Raw genomic sequence first — 24,011 nt, 5'->3', positions numbered from 1 at the left:
GCCTCGAACTTAGAAATCCACCTGCCTCTGCCTCCCAAGTGCTGAGATTAAAGGCGTGAGCCACCATGCCCAGCTTACAGCTTGATCTTGTGGAGGCATTTTCTCAATTAAGTTTTCCTACTTTCAGATAACTCTAGTTTTTGTGTCAAATTGGCATAAAATCATTCAGCATGCCATAATAATAAAATATGGGAGACTGAGACATAGTGGGACAAAACCAGACATGCATATAGAGCACCCAGATATTAACCAACACACTTCCAGCCATCTGATTAAAAATATTTGTTCATTTATTATTTTATGTATATGTACGTAAGCCTGCATGAGTTTATGTGCTACATGTACATGGAGAGGCCAGGAATAGGTTCAGGATCCCCTGGAGCTGGAGTTAGAGATGGTTGTGAATCATACGATGTGAGTGCTGAGACCCAAATCTGGATCATTTGAAGCACAGTATTCACTCTTAACTGCAGATCCATCTTTCTACCTCTAACAACCTGGCTGAACAAGTCCTATAAAAGCATTCAAAGAAAAGATAGTCTTTCAATAAATGGTACTTTGAAAACTGCTAGTTCCCTATATCTCTCTAAGTACAAAACTCAATTTAAAATAGACCGGGATATCGGTTTAAGATCTGAACTCTTACACCCCTAGAGGTAACTATAAAAAACACATTTTGGAATATAGATAGAGTCGAGAAGTCTCTAAACTGACTGTAGTAGCCCCGGGGGTAATATTGACATTGATGCATAGGACTGCATAAAATCACAAACTTTCTCCACAACAAGGAAATGGGGGAAATGCAGAATGGGGGAAAAATAAAATCTCTGTTATTTATATATCTGACTGATAGAAGATTGATATTAACTACAAAAGGGCTCAAACCCTAAACATGACGAAACTAAACAGTCTAATCAATAAATGCAGTCATGTATACGTTAGTTTTCAAAAGATGAAGTAAAAATGATGCAGAACCTGTGAAGCTACCTGAGGACCTCAGCTAGATTTAGCATGTCACGAAAGCTACAGAACTAATGACTCAGATTCAACAACTACGTGGCTTATAGAAGACATTTAGACATTTAGCAATACCTCTTATTGGGGGGTCTTTATTTGAAAAAATCAATATATATAAGACAGTTTTTGAGTCAGTCAAAGAAAACAAGACATAAGCTTAGTATTTAGTGATATTTAGAAACTATCATCTTAAATTATAATAATATGGAGAATACTGGTGAAAATTATTACAAGTATAATTTAAAACATTAATGAATAAAATTTTATATGATTAGATTAATTTTACAATAATATGGGAGGATCTTGGGTAAGTAATAATGATAGAAATGATGACTATTGAGGACACACATTCATGAAAAGATTTTCTATAGTTTTGTATTTGAAACATTTAAAATAAAATAAAATAAAATAAAATAAAATAATTTTAAAACTAGAGTAAGGGGAGTAGTGTGGGGAAGGGTATAAGGGACTTTGGGGATAGCATTTGAAATGTAAATGAAGTAAATACCTAATAAAAAATTGGGAAAAAAAGAGAAAAGATCGATTCTGGAAAACTTGTTTAAAGTGTCACAGTAGGTCTCCAGATGAACTTTTAAAGTTTAGGTACTAACCTACAAACACTCTGAAGACAAGAAAGTTGATTCCATGTTCTCACAAAACATTTGCCTAGCTTGAAAGTACAAAGCAAATATTAGCATCAAATAATACTTGGTGAATGTGTGGTTAATTAGGAAATTGACTTGGATAGATTTGTTAATGTGTATACTCATGTACCACTTTCATCCAAAAAAAAAAAATAGTAAACACAGCTAAGCCCATCAGAAACTTCAAAACTCTTAGCCCTCTTGGATCCTGAGACCTGATTGCTTGTCCTCATCCCAGCTTTACACAGCTCTTAGGCCGGAGGAGGTCTAACCATACATACAACACAGGTAGAAGGATCTCTGCAGTCTACTACCAGCACTGGCTTAGTCACAGATATACATGAAACCCAAATAATCCAGAACATAGCAAGACCATAAACGTATTTGTAATGACTGTTGTGTTTTACAGAAAGATATGGAGAGAAGGAACATGTTTGGAGGAGGTGCAGTCAGGTGTGGGGGAAGGGGTTGGGGTGGAGTTTAGACAAAACGCTAGCGATGATAATTTTAATGTATTTACTTTTGATGACTCTACTTGCCACTGGCTTTACTTCTCATGATAGACTTTAGATAATCTACTATCACTTCTTCATACCCATCAGAGAAATAAGACAAACCAATGCCAAAATGTTATGAGATGACAATTTGGGAATAGCTAGACATCTATCTAAATGATGATACCTGTGGACTAATTATATATTTTATTCCTACATTACATAATAAAAATAACAAGGGAATCTTAATACCTGATGATATCGAAAGTCCTTTCTGATTAAGATCTTTTCCAGGAATATGAACAGCATGAGAATTCAGTGAGTTAAACTCTTTGAAAACTTGCCTTCTTGTGTTTTTCTGTAATGCACATATTAAAAAATAAATGAAAGCTTCTTTAAAAAATAAACTAGAGTAGGCTTACGTATTCCACCACACCACAACTGAGTATATTCTTAACCAGATTGTTATATTTATTCACAAACTGGTTAGTATCATTTGGAAATATTGTCATAATGTTATAAATTATATAATGAAATTTAATTAAAATATAAAGAGATAAAGTACAATAGTCAGTAATCATATGAAAACCTGTTCAACATTATTTCCTGTCAAAGAAATGTAAATTAAAACCACATTGAGAATTGACCTTATTCTAATTAGAATGACCATCATTAAGAAAATGAAATCACGGAGCCTAGAGAGATGGCTCAGTTGATAAAAAGCAGGTACTATTCTTGTGGAGGACTGGGATTTAGCAGTCTGCATTTATGTGATGTGGCTCAGGACCACCTATAACTCCTGATCCAAGGGATCTGATGGCCTCTGGAATCTGTGAGGCACCAGTCTTCCAGTTGTGCAAGTACATAAACTCTCTCTCTCTCTCTCTCTCTCTCTCTCTCTCTCTCTCTCTCGTTAAAAATGTAAACAAGAAACATTGATGAGGGTGTAGTAGAAACACAACTCTGCACACTGCTCATGAAGATGGAAATTAATTGAGGTATTATGGAAGTTAACATGGCAGCTCTTCAAGAAATCAGAAGCAGAATGACCATGTGACCCAGTTATATCACACTCTTGGGTGTATACTAGAAGGACTCGCATTGCTTGCAAATCTGTGTTTACTAAGGCACAGTGTCCAATAGCCAAGTTATAGAACCAGCCTATGAAGAGATGAATGGATGAAAAAAAATGTATTTATACAGAATGGAATTTTGTTTAATCACAAATAATGTAGTTATGTCATTTGAGGTGATATGTTCATTCAAGCTCATCATATAAAGTGAAGCGAGTCAGAAAGATACATGTTGAATCTTTCTGTAGATACGTAAAATTGTGTATACATTCTGTGAAAGTAAGGAAAACTATAGGTAGGAATGAAAGGAAATAGGGGAGTTGGTGTAGGTAAAGGGGAGTATGAGAGAATGGATATTGTAATGAGAAGTTTGGTTTCTTTAAAAACAGAAATATAAGAATTTTTTTTTTTTCATTTTAACCCCCGATGTGAGGATGTAAGCTGCTTTGGACTATCCATATTAGCTGACTGCTTTGCCGCATGGTTCAGTAGAGGCATGGTTTTGCCAGCTGCAGATAGTTTCTGCAACTGAGTGACATTTGGAATTCTGAGAACTTTTCAGAGGCTATATAAATGGGTCCCAAGAGTCATGGTTGGTAGTTGTTGGTTGTTAAGGGCAGCTGGTTATGGTTTGCTAGTAGCCATAGGGAAAAAAAGGCAAACAAAACCAAAACCAAAAAACTAAACCAAACCAAACCAAACCAAACCAAAACAAACCAAACCAAACCAAACCGAAAAACCAAACCAAAACAAACAAAAACCAAAAGAAAAGAAAGTAAATTCAGGGATTTTTTCCAGTTCTTCTTTCTCTTCTATCCTTCTTTCTCTCCTATATTTCTATCTTGTGTTAGGGGGTAAAATGCCAGTCTGGGGGAGATAAAGTGTGGAAAAAAGAAGAGCCTACAAAGTATCAAAGACCAGCAACAGAATATAACTAAATGAAAATGATTAGACTATATAGTATACTTGTATGAAGATAGTTTGTAAAATCTACTACTATGTACAAAGCATATATGGCAATTAAAAATCCACAGGAGGGTGTACATTGCTTTAATGTATTGGAATGTTTTTTGCAATAGAATAAAGTATTTGTAAACATTGTCATCTATGAGGATGCTGAAACTAATTATCTGTGAGATGACTGTACTCTCTTTGTTTTTAACATCCTTAGAACTCAGTGACTTCATTTTTGATTTCCATTCTCATCCTTTCTCTTCTAAGAAGCTTATCAATTTTTAAAATTCATACTCAAAATCCAGTCATAGGCCAGGCAGTGGTGGTGCACACCTTTAATCCCAGCACTTGGAGGCAGAGCCAGGCAGATTTCTGAGTTCGAGGCCAGCCTGGTCTACAGAGTGAGTTCCAGGACAGCCAGGGATACACAGAGAAACCCTGTCTCAGGAAATCAGAAAAAAAAAAATCCAGTCATAGGCTTCATGCATTTTCCTTGTTACATTCTGCTTTGCTTGTGGTTCATTTCTGCTTTGATTTTTTATTCATTTCTTCCAATTAATGTAGTATTGATTCACCTGCAATTTTCCGTTTTGTAATGCAGAGCTAAAACTGTATTCCTTTATAATGCCGGTGATTGTTGCTTTAAATGTTCCTCTACATATTAGCTAAAATAATTCTCATTTTCTGGTTGACTTGTTTCCTTTGATCTCTGGATAGTATAGAATTATAGTACTTACCTTTTAAGAATTTTTAGAGTTTTACGATTTTTTTCTTGTATTAATTTGTAATTAATTTCATTGTGTACAAAGAACATATTTTATTTCATTTGAATCCTTTTATTTTTTGATAATTATTATGGTCTGGAATGTGGTTCATCTTGGTAAAAGTTCTAAACACACTTGAAATGAAAGTGTACTCCTCTATGGCTTGGTAGAGTGTTTCCTGAATGTCAACCAGGTCAAGTTGTTGGCTGCAGGTATTTAAATCTCTTATTGATTTTTTAGTGATTTTGAAATTTCTGACAGCGATTGTGGGTTTGTCTGTTTCTCTTTGTACTTTTGTCACTTTTTTGCTTAGTGTAATCTGAAACCATTGCTATCTGCTTAAATATGTAGAGTTTTTCTACTTTACATCACCTGTATCAGCTGATCACATTATCATTGGTAAATACTGTTTTGATTCATGTTGATATTAAAATGGCTATGCCAGCGTCATTATAGTGTTGTTATCATGATATATAATTTCCATTGTTTTACTTTTTTACCTACTTGTGTGCTTTATTTAAAGTTTATTTTTTATTAAGCAGCACATACTTGGGTCTTATTTTAAAAACTCACTTGACAATTTCTTCTTTTAGTTTGGACTTGACTATTTGCATTTAATGTGATTATTGCACATGATCTGCGCTGGTCTGTACCAGGTCCTCTGCATATATATGTGTGACTTACCGGGTGTGCAAACAAGAGGGTCTCTGATTCTGGTGCTTACTCTTAGTCTCCTTTCTTTTTGTTGTTTTGTCTTCTCCAACTTCAATGTGATGATTTTTGTTTAATCTCACTGCATTTTATTTTGTTATATTTTAAAAATGAGTGAATGAATGAATGAAAAACTCCCCCCTAGGGTAAAAGTTACCAACTGAACTGTCACTTATACCTGCTGGGAGAGGGAAAATCAGTTTTCTCCAGTAGAGTGATATTGGGTGTATTAACCACTCCAGAGCCGGCTTTATGTTCAGGTGCATGTGGCCGACATATAATGAACTCCACAGGTTTTTGTTTTTCTCTTTGTGTGTGTGTGTGCTTTTCCTTGGTTACAGTGTAGTTTTTTTGAGGGGGGATGGGGAGTGTTTTCTTTCTTTCTTTTCTTTTCTTTTCTTTTCTTTTCTTTTCTTTTCTTTTCTTTTCTTTTTTTTTTTTTTTTTTTGAGAAATACCTTAAAGTTAGGTGGATAGGGAGAGGGTGCAGGTCTGAAAGGACCAGGGGGAAGGGAAGAATATGATCAACATATATTTAAGTTCAAAATTTGTTTTAAATAAAAATATAATACAAAAGATAATAAAACTTAAATAGATGCACAAGGTCAAAAAAAGTGTGTGAGCTCCACAGTTATTTGCCTGCCAACATTTAAAATATTTCATATTTTTAAGAGGAAAGCATACGGAGTTTATTGCTGACAAATTAATTGACCATAATTGTCAAAATTGCTAGTTATTAATTCATTTTCAGTTTTTCTGTGCGAAAATGTAAGCCTGCACAAGTGTCATGGTTAATTACAATACATTTGATGTGACCTAATTAGTATTGTGAGGAACCAACACATGGATAAGCAAACAGGGACACATGCTTTGGACAAAATTCGATGTGATGTGAATACTAATTTTGGCCTTTATTGTTTTACTCATTAAAAGCTCCTTTGGTAGGAGAAACCAGCCCAGGCAGTTATTGGGGTGTTATGTGGCAGGGACCATACTAGGTGCTTTCATGGGCGTTTGCTTATTTCTCATGAAACTGTGAAGGAAGGAAACACATTATCCCCATTTCGCAGAGAAGGAACAGACACAAACAAACTCAACTGCCCTATCTATGTGTCCTGCATGGATGGAACAAGCTAAAGTTTAACCTAGTCTTACTATAAAAACGTATTCTTAAGGAGTTTAAAAACTTTTAGTCTTATTAGAAAATTAACCCACCTCACAAAAAGATATATATATATATATATATATATATATATATATATATATATATATATATCACACACACACACACACACACACACACACACAAATATAGTAGAGAAATCACATTCCTAGGAACCCAGATATCAGTATTAGACTTCATTCTTGGTTCGAGTATCATGAAGACAGATCACAACTCACTTAGAAAAACCACTCTTCATAAGAGATGAAGTTCTCTGGTATACAGGCGCTAGGATAACACCAAAATCAAATGTCACTAGAGGTGATGACTTCTTGACATAATTGCCTGTTTGTGTAGCTGGTGGGTGGGTCTTCTGGAGTTTTCTAGTCAGATCTCTTGAAAAAAGTACTACCTCAAGGCGTTTGAAATTCTTCAGAAGTGTGTGACTGGTGACCTGGGGTTACCCTCAGCACTGCAAGAAATATAAAATTAAAACAAGCATCAAACAGAAGCATATGACTTGCTTTTTTCTACTGTATATTCCACGGAGCCCTGGCCTTCCTACTATGATGCTTTGGGCCATTATTTGGTCCTGATGGGACCACTGTATTTTCTATCTGTATACAGGAGCCAATTTCTCATTTCCTACAATCCCATGTCATTGTCTTTTAGTGGAATGCAATTTGTCAGTTCCAAATATAGTTGAGATGGAGAACCATTAGTTTTCTACATATTAAGGTAGAAAGTTAATGGTTCTACCTTGATTTTTATGAATCTAATTTTTTAGATTAATATGATCTTTAATTCCTTCTATTTTCCTGCAAATGACATATTTTTTGTTCTTTACAGCTGCTAAATCCAAACATATAAGTATATATATAAATGTACACATACACACAGACACACACACACACACACACACACACTTAACAGTTTCTATATTAACTTATCTTTTGTGGACATCTAGGCTGGTTAAAAGTGTTGGACATTAAGACCAGTTCAAACAAACATGGATGAATGGAACTCTTTATGTTATGCTGGATTAGTTTTCATCTGCGATATAGCTGAATCACATAATAGCTATTTTTACTGTTTTAAGCATAGGATTATATTACCTGCAATTAGGGTTTATTAGACTTTTTCTCTTCCTGTTTATATCCCCTTTACTTCATTTCTCTTTTTTTGTTTTGTTTTTTTGTTTTTGCTTTTGTTTTTTGTCTTATTGCTCTAGCAAGACTTCAAGCTGTGTATTGAATGAGATTGTACACCTTTGTCTCATTCCAAATTGTAGAAGAAGAGCTCTCAGTTTTCCCCATTAGTGTAACTTGTTATGCATAGCCTTTCTTATTTTCCTTCAATTCCTAGTTTCTTCAGGACTTTTATCACTAAGTGGTGTTGACTTTGTCAAAAGACCTTTCTGTATCTTTTGAGAAGCTCATGTGGTTTTTGTCCTTACATCTATTTATATGCTGTATGAAATTTACTGATTTGTTCATGTTGAATCAATTGTTTAATTTTATCTTGGTCATGTGATCATCTTAATGTTTCTTTGAATTTTCCAGTAGTTTATTGAGAATTTTTGCATCTATTTATGTTCATCCAGAAAACTGTTCTAGAGTTTTTTTTTTTCTATGTGAATGTCTGTCTGATGTTGGCATTAGGAAAGAGGTGTCTAATCTTTTGACATTTGAACATGACACTGTGGTTTATAAATGTGTTATGTCACATTCAAGGCTTTCTGGAGTGCAGGTTGGACATATCTGCACTGGATAACTGTCTTTGAGGATGGTTTTGATGGTCGTTTTTCTCTTTCTGTGAGAAAGAGCTCTTTTTTTCTCTATTTCCCCTTCCTTCCAGCCAGTTCCCCTTCACACCCCCCCCCATTTTTTTTTTGAGAAGGGGAAGTTCCTCCTCTCCCTGCACCAACCCACTCTGGCACAACAAGTCATAGCAGGACTGGGCACATCCCTTCTCACAAAGACTATACAAGGCAGCCTAGTTGAGGGAACAGGATCCACAGGCAGGCAACAGAATCAGGTATAGCAACAGCTCCAGTTCTTTGGAGACTCGCATGAAAACCAAGCTGCACATTTGTTGCATATGTGGGCGTGCATGTGTGTGTGTGTGTGTGTGTGTGTGTGTGTGTATGTGTGTGTGTGCTGGTTAGGTGATTAGGTCAAGCCCATTTATGCTCTTTGGTTCAGTCTCTGGGAGCTCCCAAGTGTCTAGGTTAGTTGAGGACAAAGATGGAGCAAAGACTGAGGAAATGGCCAACCAATGGCTGTCCTAACCTGAGACCCATCCCATGGGCAAGAACCAATACCTGACACTATTAATGATACTCCATTAAGCTTGCCAAGAAAGAGCTCTTTAAGCAGCATAGTATAGCTTTGCTGTAAAGGTCTGATATAAGTTGATGGCGAATCTGTCCAAGCCTATGCATCTTTATATATATATATATATATATATATATATATATATATATATATATAGTGGAAATATAAAGTACATGCACACCAGTGGAGTTACTAAGGCATTTAAGGACCCAGGCAAGGAAATTATCACAGTAAAGAATCAGCATGGTGGGTGTTTCTGCTGGCGGAAACGCCCACTCCGGTCTAGGTTCGTCCTGAAGGGTGGGGCTGAAGGGTGTCCTGAGGGGGAATAGACTGCAAAAAGAATATGAGGCCAAGACAAAAATATTCTGATCAAGGCCCAAGGTTTATTGATGGAACTCAGTTTATATAGCGTGGAAAAAACCCACAGTCCCAATCCCTAGTCTTTGAAGGTACAGACGAATGTCTGTAGGCGGGTCCAAAGATCAAGGCACAGGTGAATGTTCATAGGCGGGTCCAAAGGATGTTGTCTTCTGGGACATCAAAAGGTCTTCTCGGTAGGCAGTGGAGACACAGTGATGGTAGAGAAGCTCTGGTGGATCTGAAGGTTACCACTGGTGGATTTTAGCGTCTGCAGGGGGCTGGGCTTTGAAGGACAGTGATTAGTATAAATGGTAAGGTAGGCTTGGCAGAGCTGAAGAATATAACCGCAGGTGGTCCAGTGGCAACAGAGAGCTGGGAGGCCCCAACAGCATGGAACTGAGAAAGCCAAACAGGAGTTCTAGAAATGAAACAATTGATTAATCATATAAAAACCCAGTGGAGCTTCCAGTTTCCATCTGTGCCTGGAGCTGACCTTGTGCCACAACTCACTGTGCCCAAATCCAACCTGGAGAGAGCTGGTCTCCCAGGAGTGCTGACACACCTGAGAGCACAGGTGAGACTACCAATTCTGCTCAAATTCCTGGCCCAAGAGGGACCAGGACACAGGACACAGAAACCAAGGAACAGCTGGGGACAAGATAATTCTGGCTTCTATCTGTACCCTGGTGCCGATCCTGTGCCACAGCTCTCTATACTCAAATTCCACCCAGAGAGAGCTGGTCTCCCAGGAAACCCAGGAGACATACAGGCTTACAGGAAGGACAAGCCACAGTCATAGACATCAAGACCAGTTAAAACCACAGATGACCAGATAGCAAGAGGCAAGTGCAAGAACATAAGCAACATAAACCAAGGCTACTTGGCATCATCAGAAACCAGTTCTCCCACCACAGTGATCCCTGGATACCACAACACATCAGAAAAACAAGACTCTGATTTAAAATCACATCTCATGATGATGATAGAGGACTTTAAGAAGGACATAAAATACTCCCTTAAAGAAATAGGGGAGAACACAGGAAAAGAGCTAGAAGCCCTTAAAGAGGAACCACAAAAATTCCTTAAAGAATTACAAGAAAATACAACCAAACAGGTGAAAGAATTGAACAAACCCATCCAAGATAAAAAAAAGAAAAAAAAACTGCTTGTGGACGTTGTACATCGTGGTGCGGAGCCTAGTGCGCACCACGATGTACAACGTCCACAAGCAGATATTGAACACCTAGGAAAGAAATCAATAATCATAGATGCAAGCATCACCAACAGAATACAAAAGATAGAGGAGAGAATCTCAGGTGTAGAAGATACCATAGAAAACATTACCCAACAGTCAAAGAAAATGCAAAATGCAAAACCTCCTAACTCAAAAGCATCCAGGAAATCTAGGAGATTTCCAAATGAGAAGACAAAACCTAAGGACAATAGGTATAGAAGAGAGTGAAGATTCCCAAATTAATGGGCTGGTAAATATCTTCAACAAAATTATAGAAGAAAACTTCCCTAACCTAAACAAAGAGTTGCCCATGAACATACAAAAAGCTTACAGAACTCTAAATAAATTAGACTAGAAAAGAAATTCCTCCTGTCACATAATAGTCAAAACACCAAACACACAAAACAAAGAATATTAAAAGCAGTAAGGGAAAAAGGTCAAGTAACATATAAAGGCAGACCTATAAGAATTATACCAGACTTCTCAACAGAGACTCTGAAAGCTAGAAGAGCCTGGGAAGATGTCATACAAACCCTAAGAGAACAAAAATGCCAGACCAGGCTTCTATACCTAGCAAAACTCTCAATTACCATAGAGGGAGAAAGCAAGATATTCCATGACAAATCCAAATTTACACAATATCTCTCCACAAATCTAGCTCTACACAGGATTATAGATGGAAAATTTTAACACACGGAGGGAAACTACACCCAAGAAAAAGCAAGAAAGTGATCTTTCAACAACCCAAAAAGAAGATAGCCACATGAACATAAGTACCCATCTAACAACAAAAATAACAGGAAGCAACAATCACTATTCCTTAATATCTCTTAACATCAATGGACTCAATTCCCCAATAAAAAGATATAGAGTGACAGACTGGATATATAAACAGGACCCAGCATTTTGCTGTATACAGGAAATGCCCCATAGTGGAAAAGACAGACACTACCTCAGAGTAAAAGGCTGGAAAAAAATTTCCAAGCAAATGGTTCCAAGAAACAAGCTGGAGTAGCCATTTTAATATCAAATATAATAAACTTTCAACCAAAAGTTATCAAAAAAGACAAGGATGGACACTTCATACTCATCAAAAGAAAAACCTACCAAGATGAATTCTGTTCTGAGTATATGTGCTCCAAAGGCAAGGGAACCCACATTTGTAAAAGAAACTTGATTGAAGCTCAAACCACACATTGTACATCACACAATAATAGTGGGAGACTTCAACACCTCTCTCTCATCAATGGAGAGATCATGAAAACACAAACTAAATAGAGGCACACTGAAACTAACAGAAGTGATGGACCCAATGGATTTCACAGATATTTATAGAACATTTTATCCTAAAACAAAAGAATATATGTTTTCCTCAGCACCTCTTGGTACCTTCTCCTAAATTCGTCATATAATCAGTCACATAACAGGCCTCAACTGATACAAGAAGCCTGAAATAATCCCATGCATCCTATCAGATCACCACAGACTAAAGCTGGTCTTCAATGAGAACAAAAACAACAGGAATCCCCCTTTCACATGGAAGCTGCATAACGCTCTAGCCAATGATAACTTGGTCAAGGAAGGAAGAAAGAAAGAAAGAAAGAAATGAAAGACTTTTTAGAATTCAATGAAAATGAAGGCATAAGATACCCAAATTTATGGGATGCAATGAAAGCAGTGCTAAGAGCAAAATTCACAGCTCTGAGTGTCTCCAGAGGGAAACTGGGGAGAGCATACACTCCAGTTTGACAGCACACCAGAAAGCTCTAGAACAAAAAGAAATAAATATACCCAAGAGGAGTAGATGGCAAGAAATAATTAAACTCAGGGCTGAAATCAACCAAGTAGAAACAAAAAGAACTATACAATAAATCAACAAACCCCAGAGCTTGTTCTCTGAGAAAATCAGCAAGATAGATAAACCCTTATCCAGACTAACCAGAGGGCAAGGAAACAGTATCCAAATAAACAAAATCAGAACTGAAAAGGGAGACATAACAACAGAAACCGATGAAATCCAAAAAAAAAAAAAAAAAAAACCCAAAGAACCCAAAACAAAACATCAGATCCTACTACAAAATCTTACATTCAACAAAACTGGAAAATCTGGATGAAATGGATAATTTTCTAGACAGATACCAGGTACTAAATGTAAATCAGGATCAGATAAACCATCTAAACACTCCCATAACCCCTGAAGAAATAGAAGCAGTCATTAAAAGTCTCAACCAAAAATAGCACAGCATCAGATGGGTTTTGTCCAGAATTCTATCAGACCTTCAAAGAAGACATAATACCAATATTCTTCAAACTATTCCACAAAATAGAAACAGAAGGAATACTACCCAACTCTTTCTAGGAAGCCACAGTCACTCTGATACCAAAATCACATAAGACCGAATATAAAAGAGAACTTCAGACCATTTTCCCTTATGAATATTGATGCAAAAATACTCAATAAAATTCTTGCAAACCAAATCAAAGAACACATCAAAATGATCATTCACCATAATCAAGTAGGCTTCATTCCAGGGATGAAGGGATGGCTCAATATATAGAAATCCATCAATGTAATCATTCATTACATAAACAAACAAACAAACAAAAAAACAAAAAAAACAAACTACATGATCATCTCATTAGATGCTGAAAAAGCATTTGACAAAATTCAACATCCCTTCATGATAAAAGTCTTGGAAAGACCAGGAATACAATGCCCATTCTTAAAAAAGAGTAAAAGGAATATACAGGAAACAAGCATCCAACATCAAACTAAATGGAGAGAACTTAAAGCAGTCCCACTAAAATCAGGGACTAGACAAGGCTGCCCACTCTCACCCTATCTATTCAATGTAGAACTTGAAGTTCTAGCCAGAGCCATTAGACAACAAAAGGAGGTCAAAGGAATACAAACTGGAAAGGAAGAAGTCAAAATACCACATTTGCAGATGATATGATAGTATACTTAAGTGATCCCCAAAATTCCACCAGAGACCTGGTACAGCTGATAAACAACTTCAGCAAAGTGGCTGGATATAAAATTAACTCAGACAAATCAGTAGCCTTCCCTACTCAAAGGATAAAGAGGCTGAGAAAGAAATTAGGGAAGCAACACCCTTCACAATAGTCACAAATAACATAAAATATCTTACTGTAACTCTAACCAGGCAAGTGAAAGATCTGTATGACAAAAACTTCATGTCCCTGTAGAAAGAAATCGAAGAAGACCTCAGAAGATGGAAAGATCTCCCATGCTTATGGATTGGCAGGATTAATATAGTAAAAATGGCTATCCTGCCAAAAGCAATCTACAGATTCAATGCAATCCCCATCAAAATTCCAACTTAATTCTTCACTGAGTTAGAAAGGGCAATTTTCAAATTCATCTGGAATAACAAAAAACCCAGGATAGTGAACACTATTCTTAACAATAAAAGAACATTTGGGGGAAATAACTACCTCTGATGTCAAGTAATATTACAGAGGAATACTGATAAAAACTGCATGGTATTGGTACAGTGACAGACAGGTAGATCAATGGAATAGAAGTGAAGACACAGAAATGAACCCATACACCTATGGTCACTTTATTTTTGCAAAGAAGCTAAAATCATTCATTGAAAATATACAGCATTTTCAACAAATTGTGCTCATTCAACTGTCAGTTATCATGTAGAAGAACGTGAATTGATCCATTTTTATCTCCTTGTACAAAGCTCAAGTCCAAGTAGATCAAGTACCTCCACATGAAACCAGAGACACTGAATCTAATGGAAGAGAAAGTGGGGAAAAGCCTCAAATACATGGGCACATGGGAAAAATTCCTGAACAGAACACCAGTGGCTTATGCTCTAAGATCAAGAATTGAAAAATGGGACCTCATAAAATTGCAAAGCTTCTGTAAGGCAAAGGACACTGTGAATAGGACAAAATGACAACCAACAGATTGGGAAAAGATCTTTACCTATCCTGCATCCGATAGAGGGCTAATATTCAATATAGCCCTCTATAGTTCTATAAAGAACTCAAGAAGTTAGACTCCAGAAAACCAAATAACCATATCAAAAATTGGGGAACAGAGCTAAACAGAGAATTCTCCTGTGAATGGCCAAAAAGCACCTTAAAAAATTAGTCAACAACCGTAGTGATTATGGAAATGCAAATCAAAACCACTCTGAGATTCCACCTCACACCAGACAGAATGGCTAAGACCAAAAACTCAGTTAACAGTAGATGCTGGTGAGGATGTGGAGAAAGAGGAACACTCCTCCATTGCTGGTGGGGCTGCAAGGTGGTTCAACGAGTCTAGAAATCAGTCTGGTGGTTCTTCAGAAAATTGGACATAGTACTACCCGAGAACCCAGCTATACCACTCCTGGACATATACCCAGAAGATGCTCCAAAATGTAATAAGGATACATTCTCCACTATGTTCATAGCAGTGATATTTATAATAGGCAGAAGCTTGAAACAACCCAGATGTCCCTCAACAGAGTTATGGATGCAGAAAATCTGGTACACTTACACAATGGAGTATTACTCAGCTATTCTTTTTGATCTCCTTTATTATTATTAATATTTTTATGCAATGCTTCCAATAAGATACTATGGTGCCCACAGCCCATACCTGAAAACAAACTGCAGGATATTTGACAGCCCCAGCAATAGAATTTGAGAGATATTTGTATTTTCTAGGCATCTGATTTTAAACATTTTAACATCCTCATCCTTGGTACTGTCTGTGTTAAAAGGACAGGTTCATTTAAACAGAACTATGAAGTTGTAACTCAGGTAAATAAGGAAGAAAATTACAGTGGTCACCAATATTTCCCAAATACAAACAAAGCATGACTTATTTTGTGTATTATATCAGAGAAATAATAAAAAAATCTTCAAAGATTAAAAAAAAAGCTTTAAAAAATGACTTCATGAAATTCACAGGCAAATGGATAGATCTAGAAAATATCCTGAGTGAGGAAACTCAGTAACAAAATAACACACATGGTGTGTACTCACTGATAAGTGGATATTAGGCAAAAAGCATAGAATTCCCATGACATAACTCATAGACCACATGAATCTCAAGAGGAATCAAGGCCAAAGAGTGGATGCTTTAGTCCTACTTAGAAGGGGGAACAATATAATCAAGGGAAGTAGAGGGTGGGAGGGACTTGGGAGGAAGAGAGGAAGAGGAGGGGAAAAGAGGGGAGGAGATAGAGGAGATGTATAGAGGGTCAGGAAGTTGAACAGAGGTGTGTAGCAATGGGGATTGGGGAACCGGTGCTAGCAACCAGAAAGTCCCAGATACCAGGAAAGCAAGAGCCTCCCAGGGCCCCACAGGGATGACATTAACTGAAATATCTCACAAAGGGGAAGGAGTACCTGTCAAGACCATATCCAGAGGTTAGGCATGGCCCCTTGGTTGAGGGATGGGGCCACCCCCCATCTCCAAAATTTTAACTCAGAATTACTCCTGTCTAAAGGAAATACAGGGACAAAGAGTGGAGCAGAGGCTGAAGGAAAGGCCATCCAGAGAATGCACCATCTTGGGATCCATCCCACATGCAGATACCAAACCCAGACACTTTTGATGATGCCAAGAAGTGCTTGCTGATAGGAGCCTGATACAGCTGTCTCCTGAAAGGCTCTGCCAGATCCTGACCAATACAGAGGTGGGTGCTCACAGCCAACTATCAGACTGAGCACAGAGACCACAGTGGAGGAGTTAGGGGAAGGACTGAAGGAGCTGAAGGGCCTTATCTGGCATCAATGGGAGGGGAGGCCCTTGGTTCTGTGAAGGCTTGATACCCCAGTGTAGAAGAATGCTAGGGCAGTGAGGTTGGAGTGGGTGTGTGTGTGTAGGACCACCCTCATAAAAGCAGAATAACTGGGGAATGGAATAGGGAATTTGCAGAGGGGAAACCGGGAAAGGGCATAACATTTGAAATGTAAACAAGTAAAATATTCAATTAAAAAAAATAACACAGTGGAAAACATCAATAGACAAGACCAAGCCAAAGGATAAAGTTCAGGAAGGTTGAGAATGATACATTTAGACATATATCAAGAAAGAACTAGTGAGTTCTAAGAACTCTGGAATACATTTAAGAAACCAACAAAGGGTTCTATTGTCTATAAGAAGGGGCTGAGGTAAGCCTAAAGGCATAGAAAATTAATTCAATGACATTATACAAGAAAGTTTCCCAAGCCTAGCGAAAGATACAGGTGTCTAAACATAAAAGCCATTTATATCTGCAAACTAATATGCCAGAAAAGTACCCCCCCACACACACAAAATACAACTCCGTTTATCTGTCAAATTGAGTCATCTATGGATTATAGACCTTTAAAAAATATTTTCTGTCTCATTGTCATTGGCTTCTAGAGTTGTCAGCTTGTGGAGATGTCATAGTTGACTACTGTCTTATATTTTTTTGTGTTTCTTTGTTGTATTTTTTCTGTGTGTGTGTGTGTTGGGATGAAAATGTCTTCTTTTTTCCTTACTTTCTGTTTTGTTTTCTGTAAGTCATTGTAGTGCGTTATCTTTATTTGGATTTATTTATGTTCTTTACTGCTCTCTACAGGTAAATCTCACTGCAGTAGCAAATAGGATGACTTTACAGTAGTGTTGGTATCAATTTACAATAGAAGATACCCGGACACTTCAATTGTAAGTGTCCAGAATTAGTCTTATTAGGGCACTCTTTGAGGAAAATGGAAACGTAATTTATTATTTGTTTGTTTGTTTTTAGAGCCAATAGTATCAATATTTTAATGGTAAGCCTAGGAGAGAACAAGAAAGCAGAAAAGTAGAAGCAACCAGAAGGGCAGTATATATATTACATGTATGATATAACAGTATGAAAATGATTTATGTTAGGTTGAAAGATTGAAATGACTGACAAAAAGCCTCTCCAATGATGGACAAGTTGAAACACAAGGATCAAACATTTAATGTATAAAAACAAAAAATGAACTAAAACACAACTTAAAAATTAAAATTACAGAGGTGATGAGATAAAATACTAGGAATTGATATTGGCGAGTAATACTTTTTTTCCCAGTTGGGAAGACAGTTTCTCTCTCTCTTTTAAACTATAGAACTATTTTTTTTGCTATTAATGTATTTGTTTATTCACTTTACATCCAGATTGAAGAGCTCCTCCATCCTCTCTTCCTAGTCCCACGCTCTTCCACATCTCCTTACCTCAACAAACCTCTCCCCCACCCCACTTACCCATCCCCTTCTCCTCAGAGAAGTGGCAGCCCCCCTATGGGTACCATCCTGCCCCTAGACATTAAGTCCCAATAAGAAGGGCCCAAGGAAGGATTCATGAATCTCAGTCATTGAAAAGGGGGAAATAAAATAGCCCTCTTCTTGGATTATCTTTTTGTTCAGTCTCTATAGGTATTTGTTGAGGACTGCCTGCCAGTATTAGCAGTTCACAGACATCAAGTCAGTGTGTTCATCTGGTGAGATCTTTTGTTACTGAATTACACTTTTGGCCATAATGCTGTGATCTTAGCATCATCTTCCATTCAAATCAGAACCTTGTGTTTGTGGAACCAGCCTATTTGCTTAGAACTTTCTATGACTGATGCTTTGGAAGGTATGGAGCCCATCTGCCTTTGTTTCTACTTTTTTTTTTTTAGAAGCCAGTACTTCTACACTTACTTACTTTTTCTTTTCTTCTGATGGTGGTCACAATACTCCAGCAAGTTCTCTGTGCACTTCCATTATCCTGTGTAACTTTTCCAGACACCGATGGGCATGGGCATTGAGATTCTTTTGGCTCCAAACTCTAATAGCATATTTTGCTTCTATGTCCACAGCATGGTGTGCTTCAACCTCCTATCCAACATGTGCATGCAGTCTATAGTTTGAGTTTCCACATCCCACACTGTCTTTCTCCATATTTCCTAGTAACCCCTGACAGGTATAGCTGGACCCCATGGGCAGCACTGGTGCAGCTAGATGTGACAGTTGAGTTTTTTGTTTGTTTGTTTTTATGGAAAAACCTCATTGGGGAGCGTTTCGATTTTCTTTTTCTTCTATTTGTCTATTGTTTTCTTTTAGCCCCCTCATCAGATTCCATAGACTAGATTTCTACCTATCCACTTTCTCAGAACTCTGCACTAGTTTGTGAACATCTACTGCTTTCCTCCTCTTTATATCTTCAGACTAGAGTCTATTCTTTCTTATTCTAACTCTTCTTTGCTATTATTACCAGCAAGAAGGTTCCAGTATGCCAGTTCAATCAGAGGTCCTCAATATTTTCTGGTCAAGAAAAGATCTTATATATCCATGGCAGAAATAGTAGAAGGATAACAGAAGTGTTATTCCTTTGAATGGCTCAAGTTTTTCAAAAGAGAAAAGGTTTACTATATTGAAGAATCTATTCAAACTGAACAAATTCTCTTGAATCTGTTCATACTGTCATACAAGACATCTTAGGCCAAATAATTTTTTAAAGAGAAGACCTTTATTTCTGAATGAGAGATTAAACTCTTGAGGCTGAGACATTCAAGTTCATAGTGCCAGTGGGTTTTGTGGCTGGTCACAACTGTTCTTTGCTTCTGAAATGACCCTGTGAATGTGTGGGTTTTGTTCAGATCATATAAATATCTCGCCCTTTTAAAGATGACACCTCCTTGAATGTTTTCACACAGAATAAATCAGAAAGGCATAAAGGAAGGAAGGGTAGAATTTGTCCCTCAAGCCATTCCATGTGTTGGATGGAAACTCCCCAAATCTTATCTATCAGAGAAAAGTCCTGACAGTTCAATCATCTTTTAAAAGTCTAATATCTTAACATTGTGACATTGGGAATTAAACTTAAACATGGATTTTGGAGGAAAAAACATTCAAGCTACAATAAGGTTTAGACCTTTAATTTTTCTTTCTGTTTTTTTTTTCCTTTTATGCTTAGAAAATTTCATAGTTTTTAATCTATGTGACATAAACAGTGACATATCTGGGAAGAGGTAATCTCAGTGGAAGAGTTGCCACCATTAGATTGGCTTATGGTCATGTCTTTAGGTTTTTTTTTTTTTTTTTTTTTNATTGATATGGGAGGGTCCAGCCAACTGTGGGCCATCCCTAGGCAGGCGGACCTGGGCTGTAGAAGAAATGCACTTGAGCAAGCCAGGGAAAGCAATTATCAAATATCATACCCCAATAGTTTCTGCTTTAGTATTAGCCTTGTATCCTACCCTGGCATCCTTTGAAGCTAAAATAAAGCCTTCAGCATCTTAACACAGCAACAGGAAAATAATATAGAATGGATGACTTCTGATTAGATCTTAGGTATAAAAGAATAGGTTTGATTTCATAGATGAGAAAAGAAAACAAGGGGAACCTTTTAGATGTCGGTCTATGGATCCGACGAGAATGTTCCGTGACAAACCTGTCCCTTCCTGACCACATCCTTGTGGCAATAAAGAAAAATGACATAAATTCACAAGGGCAAAACAATGGAGGCAATCATCACAAGATGTTATAGCCAACAATTGGCAACCTCTTATGTACTCAGGTATTTAGGTCTACTACCATATGTGCTTAGAAATCAAAATTTTGCTAGATGGATTGGCTGGTAAATTTGGGCATGTCCTTTAACAGAAGGATGCAAAGTAGGAGACAAAAGGACAGAAGTGGCTGGAAATTTGACAGATAGCTCCTGAGTCACGGAAGTCCAGACCAAGGAAGATTAAGTATATGCATATGCCTGTCTTCTGGTTCTATGTGGCTCCTGTGTCTTCACATATTGGAGAAGTGTGAGTTTCTCTAATGTACTTTCAAAAACACACAGATTTTAATAATAAGGGTTCCACTCTATGACCTAATAACCCCTCCCCCCACCTCAAAGTCCTTACTACTTCTTAATGCTCTGGCCAAGAGAAGAATTAGGAGTGCCTTCTGTGAGTGAGAGAGGAGACAACAGACTAGGACATCCAGGACATGCATTGGCATCTGTGCTTGAGATAGAAGAGAGGACCAAGAAGATAACATTCTTTTAGGTGATTAGGAAATGCTGATACCAAAATCTGGTGTATTCTAGGTCCAGACAAGAGTTTTACAGAGTAGAGCACTCGTGATGAGTGAGCATGAATGGCAAGGGGCCAGAAGAAAACTTGGAAAACTAGGCTCAGAAATTATTCCATTATCCAAGCTGTGCAGAGTCATTGAGATTTTTTTTTTTTAAATAGGAAAAGAAAATGACATACTCAAAATAGGGGCAGGCAGAACGAATGGTATTTTGAGACCAGAAAGGAAGACCTTGAATTAATAAGAGCTTTTGAACACCCAATAATTGATAAACTTGAGTTCGTTTTGTGGGTCTTTGTGGAGCTTCTCATTGAACCCTCTAAAGTTCCTTAACACCAATTCACTAGAAGTTCATCTTAGCCTCTTAAGTATTGGAAACGAATTTCTCTTGTAGCTGTGTAAACTCAAGAAAATTCCTTCATTTTTATGGTGTTTGTGTTTCTCCCCTTTGAAACCGGTACAGAGGCTGGAGAGATGGCTCTGCACTTAGCAGCATCTCCTGTTCTTGCACTAGAACTAAGTCTGATTTCTAGTACCCTTGTTGGGCATTTAAAAACTGCTAGTAATTCTGATTCCAAGATATCAGAAACCCTTTCTAGCTTTCACGGACACCTGCATTTACACACACACACACACACACACACACACACACACACACACACACACAAATACATCTTCTTTTAAAAAGGAACAGACACAATATATTGTCTCTCCATCCTCTTCCTAGGTTCCTAGGTATCATCCCGTATCATGGTACTACTGACTTTGTTTTCTCATTTATGTTCCAGAATAGTTCTTGGAAGAATAAACATCTGGTTCGATGAGCAAACAGGCGTACAGTTATTCACTTACGTGCACTCACCCCAATTACCATTTGTGCTATCTACTCACTGAGTACTTTACTTTAAAACGGGAACCACTGAGTACTTTACTTAGTAGTACTTTAAAACGGGAGCCATCTTTTGAGTGGTACTGTTGTATAAATTGATGCCATAATTTCCAAGCCTATTAGAGACATACTATTTATTAAATATTTCTTAAAGCCATGATCCGTGTTCAAATATACATCCATTTCTAGGCACCTAAAATGGAGACCGAATTGTTTCCCGGTCTTCAGAACCCCATTTCCAAACCTTGCCGCTACAAAAGCAAAACCATTTATTTTGCAAAAGGTTTATCAGAGATCTAATTATGGCATCAAGTGGGGTGGTGTTCAGAACAGGCTCAATGATAAATAACGAGAAAAAATAATCCAATAATTATTTAAAGTAGTGGGTGTTAGCGTCCACTCTGATTTCATGATGGTGGTAGCTGGGAAAAGCTTCAAAGTAACAATACACATCCAGCCATTGAGGATATTTTAGTCTTCTATTCATAGTTTATTTCATTACAAAAGTCCAGTGGATTTGATCTGTTTTTCAATTATCCCAGCCACTTACTTGTCGGTATTGTGCCTGGCTGCCCCACGTGTGCTGCCGGCCCCTCTGCACTATTATCCTGATCAACAAAAGACAATTATTACTTTCTAAAAAAGCTTTAGATGGAACGGCCCTGACAATAGGCACAGGTAATCAGAGGTATAATCACATTTCTATGGGAAATCTGTGCCCATAGAATGAGCAGGAACAAACACGGATCAGTCTTTGAAGTCCATTTTCATGTAAACATCAAATGGTGCTGTCAGGGTTTCCACCCCAGGTTTGAAGTGTAAATGTGCAGCATCAGCTCAGGGTCAGGAAATAACTCAATTTTAGTGTGAATGTATTTGCAAAATATATCATTTTTTTTCAAGTTTTAAGCTGCAATCTACTAAGGCTATTGGAATATTATGCCTGCTCTGCTTATAGAAGCACATGATGATATCCTTTGTGACACAGACGCGTTTAGTGTGAATTGAATCATGCACTTAAAAAATAGTGACTCAGAAAAGTAGGCTGGCAATAGGCTGGTGCCAGAGGCAGGTTCTGGTCTCATGTCCTCATGGAGGCACTCCAGAAAGCTCACAAACTTGTTTCAGAGAAGCAACAGCCCAGAAGCAGTTTACCCATGTTGGGGTGATGCTCTTCCAGCAAGAGTGGGGCCAGAGCACTCCCAGGTAATTTGAAAGCAAGTTTTTCATGCTGAAAACTAATGATGACAGATTCTGAACTGTGCCATTGTTGCCGGGAGTTACAATAGACCTAGATAACTATGCACTGAAGAATGTCATAACTCTCAACTGCCTGAAGATATTTTCCTTTGCTTGCTTGGCAGAGAGTCTTATTTTCGCTGCCAGTCATTTCTTTAAGGTGGTTTCTGAGCCTCATCCACTACTGATAATTTGCACCTGATAGCTCTTTGCTGTGGGGTAACGTTCTGGTCATTGTAGGTGCTTAACAGCATCTCTGGCCTCTACCTTGACACCATGCCCCAACTGTAAACAACCAAACCAGTCTCCATGAATTATTAAAGGTTCCTTGGAAGCAAAATCCCTTGCCTGGGGATCACTGCTTTAAGGAAGAGTTCCTTGGTACTCCTTTAAATCTCCATTAAAGTCAAACACTTATTCCCGTGTAGAAAAGTGACTCTAGGAACATCTTAGCCTCTACCCACTGCCTGATTAGAAGATAAATCTCGAAAGAATAAGTGTGGCCAGTCAAATTGATGAACGGAAGCCATAAAGTTCATGGAGAGAATTTGTGATGGTGGAAAACTGCCCCCAAGCTTCTTGGGCAGCCTAGAAATTTCATTCGAGGAAATCCAGATGAGCAGAAGTAAGGAGATAACCAGGGCTTTTTCTGTTCCCCAGGCCCTTTACAAGGGAGCAAGGCAATATGGATCAATTTTCCCAAACTGCCTGAAACATGCAGACTGATGGAGTTGATCAAAGGGGATTAGGGTTTAATTCACTGGGTGAGAGGCAGGAAAGAAAGAAAGACCCAAAGAAAGAAAGTGAAGAAAGAATATACATCATCATTTTCTTTTTCTTTTCTTTTCTTTTCTTTTTTTTCATCTGAGAAGAATGAAGAATCTGAGAAAACAGGTGACATTTCCCCATTATCCTTGTTATGCCCAGTGGTGCTCCACTGAGCCTGCAGAACATAGTGGATGCAGGGCCAGCTCTCTCTCTTCTCTCTTCTCTCTTTTCTCTTTTCTCTTTTCTCTTTTCTCTTTTCTCTTTTCTCTTTTCTCTTTTCTCTTTTCTCTTTTCTCTTTTCTCTTTTCTCTTTTCTCTT

This window comes from Mus pahari, chromosome 22, assembly GCF_900095145.1.
Source record: "Mus pahari chromosome 22, PAHARI_EIJ_v1.1, whole genome shotgun sequence".
Taxonomy (NCBI): Eukaryota; Metazoa; Chordata; class Mammalia; order Rodentia; family Muridae; genus Mus; species Mus pahari.
Note: the sequence above shows the minus strand (reverse complement) of the source record.